General features: G+C 42.3%; 1 pseudogene; it reads left to right on the top strand.

The window, feature by feature from the left end:
* The first annotated feature begins 1,285 nt into the window (after window positions 1–1,285).
* On the top strand, window positions 1,286–6,773 carry LOC109480210 (annotated as a pseudogene).
* Window positions 6,774–8,313: the final 1,540 nt, after the last annotated feature.

Below are 8,313 nucleotides of genomic sequence, written 5' to 3'. Positions count from 1 at the left end.
AATGAATGAATGAATGATTTTATTTTGTACTGTATCGATTTACGAGGCTCTCCAAAGATGGAGGAAATAAAGAGATGAAATGAAATAAATGAACTTTATTGCTCGACAATCGTGCACGGTACAATGTGTGGCAATAAGACAACAATGGTACAAAAATGAACTATCTTACAATTATTACTGCAAACTACTATCAATAATAATATATGAGTGGATGATATCGATACATTTCCCGACGTTCATTAGTAAAGAGCCCATGTAAGACAAACGTCATGTATTTTTCATTTACACGAGCCACAATGTAAAGAAATAACTTATTGTGAGAGCGTCATACATTTTCTGTAACACTGCCCAGTATATAATCAGCAAAGGGTCACCCTACTCAGCAATGTACAGAACTTGGTAGGCTCTCTCTTTGGTGTACATAACATGTCTGAACAATTATTATGTAACATTTTACTTAGAGGATCACCCGATTTACATCCAGATACAAACTGTAACATTTTATTGAAAATCACCCAAACTTATATTATTGATACTAAACGACATATTTGCCCATTTTAGGCATGGTGACCACTATCAGAGGGCAACAAGATTTCGTCTTTTTTTTCACAATCAGGCGAAAATCAATGCGCGCGCTTACGTCAACCATAAAAATTACTTGCTGTGGCTATTTTGCTGATCTTTACAAAGTATTTTTTTCTCCGTTTTCCTTTTAATTTCACGTTTTCTATGCAACGAAATAATCCTAGCTATCCCAGCTAATCTCAGCTGATCCTAGCTGTGCAATTAAGCATTAAAGCAGGGAGATATTCCTCTAGTAGTGGTGTGCATGTATTCAACTACCATACTCTTTTCCAACACCTGTCATTCATATTATCTACCATATGTTACGAAGACCATCTCTAGGTCCTTTTCCCTCTAGGATAGAATTGTCCGGATCGAGCCGGTCTATTAATTTATTTATTCATACGTGTATCGCGGAGCATACCTTGCAGTTGATTGGCTGATACTAATAAGCTGATTATTTGATTGATGGGTGAGAATGACGTCCCTAACGTCCGGTCCTGAGACGCTTTCAGGCAAAACGGTTTTCAAAGGGCCGCGTAGTACTGTGGTAGTAAAGCAGTTACTGTAGTGCCCAGACCAGTAGCTTCTAGAATTCTCCGGTCTTGACGTAGGCTCTTCCAGACAAAAAACGTTTTCAAAGCTATACCCTCAAATTGGGAGGGCTGTGATTGGCTAGTGTTCATGATTAGATAAATACAGCAGTACGTGAAATGGGTATAGGACCGTAGCTTCCAGAATTCTCCGTCCGTGCTGTGGTGACCACATCTCCCGCCACGATGGCCGTCTCTACTGCGCTTCAGTACACCTTTATAGTCGTCATGGTCGGTGAGTAGGTTAACTTATAAGATTCTAGACCGTATACATGTGGTGAGTCGACAATAAACAGGTTAGTGGATTGGCTCGCTTTTGCGCGAATAAAGGGGCATGTCAAAGGCACAGAGAGGCACATATAAATGCATCAATAACGTCGCAAATCTCTACCTGACGTATTAGACTATTAAGTGACCAAGGAGTAATACAAAGAAAAATATCTTTGTGACTTATGTGATGAAGACGTTAGGCCCTGTAAGTCTTACTGTTTGCGAAATATACTTATGTGTATTATATATCATGGTTTATCGTTTGTAATCATTTGTGACGGCTACATGAAATATTAAGCCGTGACAGAATTGCTTTTATATCATTGCTTTTATATTCATGTCATCTCTGACTGTCCATTTTATGACGACATCAGAAAACAATTATTTAGCACCGTGTCCAAAATGCTCCCTTACTTCCCCACCATTCCCTACCACAAAAAACAATTTTACTACTAAAATCAAAGAACCCACATATTATAGAAGTGGGTAAATTCGTCTTCCATTGCCTAAAAAGAAGAAGTCAAACCCAGTAAAACTAGTACCATGCATGTTGTAGAATATAGTACAATGCTAGACGTAGATATAGTCTCACAGACCACTGTATTTTCATTCTTATGTTGTTTGTAACTGCAATTAGCCCTCGGGCAAGTATTTGCAATAAATGATTTATATTCGTAAATGGATGTGGCTTTTGAATATTTGTAAGGAACCTGCAACTCAGCCAATAGGCTTCGAGAGAGATTCTTATTTTTAACAAACCATTCACTTCTTCATTCATTCCAAAACAAATTATTCACAACATTTCTTGCTTATGTTTTTAAACAACGAATGGTTGCCTTTTACTGCATGGATACTGAAAATTAGGATTTAATGCCGATTTATCAGTTGCAGAAATCACTTTTAGGGAATATTTGCCTAAATATATATATCATTTACATGAACTGTCTCACAACTCCTAAGTTGCATTCCTGTCAAATTTCATTGCTGTATGTTGCATGTTCAAGAGTAATCATTTCTTTTAAAAAAAGGTAGGTACTAAATAAGATCAGGTATTCAAGCGTTTAAGGTTAATTTTTTAAACCGACAGATTTTTTTCTTGCCTATAGTGTAAAAATATCGTTCACGTGAAAAACGGCTTCATTTGGGGGTGAAAACGCGTTACACTTTCATGTGTTGCTCATTAGGGTCCATTGAAATATGACAATTGTTTGCTCCATTCAAACCTTGCTTCTACTACCACTCGAGCCTAATAAACCTGCTTTGTAAGAGCAGGAAATAGCCCACACACAACCGGCCCTCCTGCAATAGGCGGTCATTAAGAGGCTTACCCATGGACACTCCAGCGCAGGGCGACCCCATCGTACCTTCATCCACCAACTTGCTGAAGATGCTGGGGTGAGGGCCGAACACCTAGGGCAGTTAATGGCGGACAGAGCGGCATGGCGAGAAAGAGTGGACTTGGTCCGGGCAATTCGCCCGACATGATGATGAAGAGGCTTACCTGTGACACATTCATGATCACGGAACGACTGAAACAACACCTGGCGCAACACCTTTCTAACCGGTGCAACGTCCGACTGGGTAGAGTGGATAGGTCGTGAGTTCGATCCCTGACCTAGTAATAGCAAAGAATTTAAGAATGGAAAGAGTATGGGAGTCTAACACACATCACTACCAGTGGACTGCTGTAGTGATTGCGCAACTGTGTGGCCCAGGGGCTACAGAAACAGATGGGCGCTTTCCTATGCACCATACATCGCAAAAGGTAAATTTATAATGAAGCAGTTTATTGTATGCAAAACGGAATTAGAGAGAACATGTGAGCTGACAGAGTTCAAACAGTTGGGCGCCAAATAGTTGGGCGCAACACATCGTAAACAGGTTTTTCTTCACAGACTTTTATCGAAAAAGGGGCCTCCATTTTGTTTATTCAAACATTTAAACAAAATAATACATAGTGGTGACGCACTGAAGCGAAATATGCACCTGTTTTGCCCTCCCTTTCACTTTGTGAAAAATCAAAATAAACAACTGTATGATATGCTTTAAAAAGGCACTGAAATCGGCCTTGCCTGGAGATTTTATTCATAGTCAGGAAAATTAATAATAAATTGGGGCGCCGTTGACGTCATTCAAAAAACATCATGCATATATATCATGTGTAGTATAATTTTTGCACAGAAAGTGGAAAATATGAATTCAAACTTTAAACTTAAGCCCACTGCATGCAACACTCTGGACACCATGATCTCAGCAAATCCATGTAATAGGGAAATCAGGGCGCAGTTAACACCATTCTTGGGACAGCTGGCGTAGGTGTATTCGCATACAGAAGCAGAGGTCGAGAGCGCTTTTGAAAATTTCAAGTGTTGAATATGAGGAATTATACTATAAAAAAGGTGCAGAAATCACATCTCGGCCTGGTAATTGCATTCATATCTAGAAAAAATGATCATAAGAGAGAAATTAGAACGACATGAGCATCATTATAGGAACAGCAACTTTGATTGAAGTGTATAATGTACTATCAAGAAGGCACCGAAACCATTACTTGATCGGCCTGGAGGGCAAGAAAACGTAAAGGAGAAATTATGCGGTTCAAGCATTTCGTTTGAAATACTCCCTTCATAAAAGAAAACGTACTGCTTTTGAAGCACAATACGCCATATCGCCTCTTGTGTGGAAAATATTTTATGTTTTTAAAATCAATCTTATTAAGTTGGAGGAGTGCGGTCTCTGATGCCTATAACCTACTCCGTCGGATATCCTAATAAATGGTCCATTTCTTTGTGAATAAGAGACGAACATTTTACCTAATTTACTCAATGGAAATATGCTTCAGTGCATTCTGTTCAGTTCAGTTCATCCTTCAGGTGACACCATGTACTGTCTCCACAAGTTCCTTTCACGCATGACACAGGACAGTTCAGCACCTCCCAGACCTATGTCCTCCTCGATCAGCTTCTTCAGAGTTAAAGAAGGGCGACCACGTCTCCGCTTTTCCGTTGGTTATGCATTTTCTGGCATTCTGAAAATGCATAAATAGTATTTCCTTCCTTCCACCTATAGTATTTAAGAGGGTTTGAATTAAGCGTAGGGTCGATTGGGAAACCAAAAGTGCTGTATTTCTAAAGCTGTTTGCAGATAGAATCTGTTGCCTTGTTTATGATTTGTAGCGGCTAATGCATTGTTACAATTCCAATCACTTTAAACACATGATTTTTACCAAGACCTACTGATTGAACCGAAGTTGTTGTTAGATCTTTTCTGGCCATTTCTGCTGTTACCTACGGAATGAAACCTAGACAGTATCCTTATCCAAACACTCGTTACCACGCCCCTTTCGGTCTCACTCCTCATCCGGACGTCAATCACTCGTTACCTCGCCCCTTTCAGTCTTACTCTTCATCCACACGTCAATCACTCATGACCACACCCCTTTTGGTTTTCCTAACTCCTGATTGGTCCAGTTACTTCTACACGTAGACGTAGGTTCTCCTTTATATGGTACCGCATATATAAACATGTGGTCTTTGTTCTGTCCTTCAGCTATCATTGCTGTCAGCATCATCGGGAATCTACTGGTCATCCTGGCGGTCTTCCTGTGCCCCAGTCTCCGCAAGCGTGACAACATCGATCCCCCTGGCGAGCCTCAGCGTCTCCGACCTCCTGTTCACCGCCTTACACCCTCCCATGTGGATCGTCGCCCTGCTGAAGCCCGAGTTCCGGCTGCCGTGGGGTCTGTGTGTCCTGCAGTCCTACATCACCCCGGTACTGTGGGGAGTGTCTCTTTGCCACATAGGGTGTGTTTCAATTACCATCTTATTTCCAATGATACAAAGTAAAATAACAAAATCTATAAATGCTTTAAATATTTCACAGAGGAATGAGTTTCCGGGCTCCTGTTCTCTGTCACCTATTGCAATCAAAGTTTCACAATGATTGTCTAATTCCACATTTTCTACCCTTTATAGGTGCATCGCCGTGCACCGGTTGTTCCGAATTCTCTACCGGTACCGTTTCCCCGTCATGATCTCTACAAAGGCCGTCTGCATCAAGGTCACCCTGGCCTGGCTGGTACCGTTTCTCTCCCTCATCCCGCTCCACCTTTATCCTGCACGGGACGTCGTGTACGACAAGAAGATCAAACACTGTGCTGTGGTGCAGACCACTAGCACGCTGGCGAAGGCCATCGCAGGGCTGCCCGTCATCTGCCCGTACTTCGTGGCCCTGGCTTGCTACATCGCCATCTGGCTATCGCTGAGGAAGAGCAAGAAGACCATGCTTGAGCATAACCGAAGCAAAGCGGCGGCTCAGAAAATCAGGATGAAGACTTCGCGATCGTCGGACAGCCAAGGAGGAAGCACAAGTCACAAGTCAGGCAGCTCAGGAAGAGGGGCCATGTCCGCGACACCGACCCCGAGTGCGACGAAAGATGACACCAAGATTATGCCTGTGGTGCCAGTGCGCAAGGCGGCGTCCGCGAAAATCACGATCAAGTCTTCGTCGGGCACTCAAGGAGGAAGCACAAGCCGGCGGTTGTCCATCGTGCTTGAGAAGGAAGGCAGCATGGCGGTGATGCCGACAACGAGTGCGATGACAGATGACATCGAGAATCTGCCAGGAGTGCCCGAACACTCCGCCACGATCAAGACCAAGCACAGCTGGACCAAGGGTCTACAGGACAGCGGGTCTGAACTGGACAGCGGGTCTGAACAGGACGAAGCTGACCAGCCACAGGCGAGTGCTGCACCAAGAGATGAAGACAACATCACCCGCCTCAGCTTGCCTGCATCTACCATCGGCGGCGACAAGATCCCATCATCATCACTAGAAGGAGGGAAAAGAGCATTCAAGAAGGCACAATCCGACCGACAACTGGAGATGGAGCCTGTGAGAAGTGGGAAGAAAACACAGAAGGACGGGAAGAAGGGATACATCCACGAACAGCGAGACAGCGACTTGACCACGACAGACAGCAACCTTCCCAACACGACGGTACACGACCTCTCCACGACGGTGTCCGTGTCCCGTTCGAGCTTCAACAGAGCTGACATCGCAGGGAAACGAAAGAAGCCACGACGACTGCATCTATCGCCGGCGGAGAAAGAGATGTTGAAGATGACGGTGGCCGTCTTCATCAACTACGCCTTGTGTAACCTGCCCATGACGGTCATGGCCTTGGCGGAGAACGGCGACCGTGTTCCCGAGGAGGCCTTCCTGGTAGGACTGCTTCTGTGGGCCGGTAACGGCGCCATGAATCCGATCATCTATGGGTTCATGAACACGAGATTCAAGCAAGGATACAGAGATATCTGGAACAGATTCACAAGGCTCTTTTGGTAGATGATCATGTTTAGCCCAAAAGGATCATATTTCTGCTAGAGCAATGACCATGTATCACTGACACACATCCAATGATATATGGTCATTACTCAAGCAGAGACTGAGCAGACGTGATGAATTTAAAACAAAATTATCGTAACAGATTAATTCCACTCTAGTACTTAAATTTAGTAATTCAACATAGTTCTTACCTTTCAATAACGCCAGGCCTCCGCTTGTATAATTGCGCGGAAGGTTATATATGTTTTCGGTTTGTCTATAACGATGGATGACGGCAGCAACACTCATGAAGTCATGAAGTTCATTTGGTTCTTTTGGTAGGCAAATTACTGTTTTGGAGGCGGCCAAGCTCGAGAATAGCTAGGCCTTATGGCGGGTTCCTACGTTACTACCTTTGTATTTGTTGTGAACAGAACACGATAACTTTAGATGCTGTAGATGGATCGTGGTCAGATTTAGGTAGGTGAGTAGGGTTCAGGAAAAGGAAGGTCAAGTTTGATAATTCACCTCTTAGCGGCAACGTACAGTGTGCAGAGGGACCTGAGTTTGAGTTCAAGTCCTGAAAGTGCTATGGTCGGGATTCGCTTTCAAGGTTTGTTTTAATGAAGTTCTTTATTGCAAGTTCATAGGGCTAATTGCAAACTGACAAACATACTGAGTACAGAATGAATTAAAGAATATCATAAAACCATAAGCTAATATAAAGTTCTACTTCTACAAACTTTCAATCTCTACTTAAAACTAATAACGTAAGTATATGAGACACTAGAGTGTACAAAATTAGAGACTACTAATAACTACTACAGTGTACATGAGACTACTAACTATAACATGTACATAACTACTACAACGTTGCCAACTACGGTTACTACATTGAAGCGCACAACATTCCTGTGGAAAATATTTTTGGTAATGCAAAATAAAGATGGCATCACTGACATAAGATGTTATAGTGTACCACAGAACAAAGCAATAAACAGAGCAGCAATACAGAGGGTACAAATATTATAGACATTACGTTATATTATGTGTTAAAGACCGAATTCACAGTCCTACCCAAACCCAGGCCACTGAACGTAGACATGCAAAATACATGCAAATATTTGACGGACATATCGCTACTCTCCTATTCGTCGAACTTCTAATTGCAATGCTACAATGGGTTGAGCTGATAAATGTGATGGACAGTCAGCGTCGGTCTAAGTCATAATACCATCACGAAATTACTAAGAGATGTGAGTAGATGAGCCCTATGACTATATACTTAAAACTTAATCATTAATTCACAAAGTCTTTGCCTGAATACAAAGGAAAACATTTGCTGCATGATGCAAACCGATGCATCGTTTTCTTTAATAGGTTCAGTAGTTGTTGATGTGCACTTTATCTGCTGATTGTGTTAGAAAACTAACGAGTTTTCTAATGAGGAAAATAACACTTTTACAATTAGTATTCTTGACTCTAATATGGATTTTCTGTAAAAGCAGCCTTTTATTTCCTGTAAGAGCGAGAGACATTTGCTTTTATCTCTTATTTATCA

Source organism: Branchiostoma belcheri, unplaced genomic scaffold, assembly GCF_001625305.1.
Source record: "Branchiostoma belcheri isolate BF01 breed outbred unplaced genomic scaffold, Haploidv18h27 scaffold50, whole genome shotgun sequence".
NCBI lineage: Eukaryota > Metazoa > Chordata > Leptocardii > Amphioxiformes > Branchiostomatidae > Branchiostoma > Branchiostoma belcheri.
The sequence above is the reverse complement of the archived record's forward strand: the minus strand, read 5'-3'. Positions and strand labels throughout refer to the sequence as shown.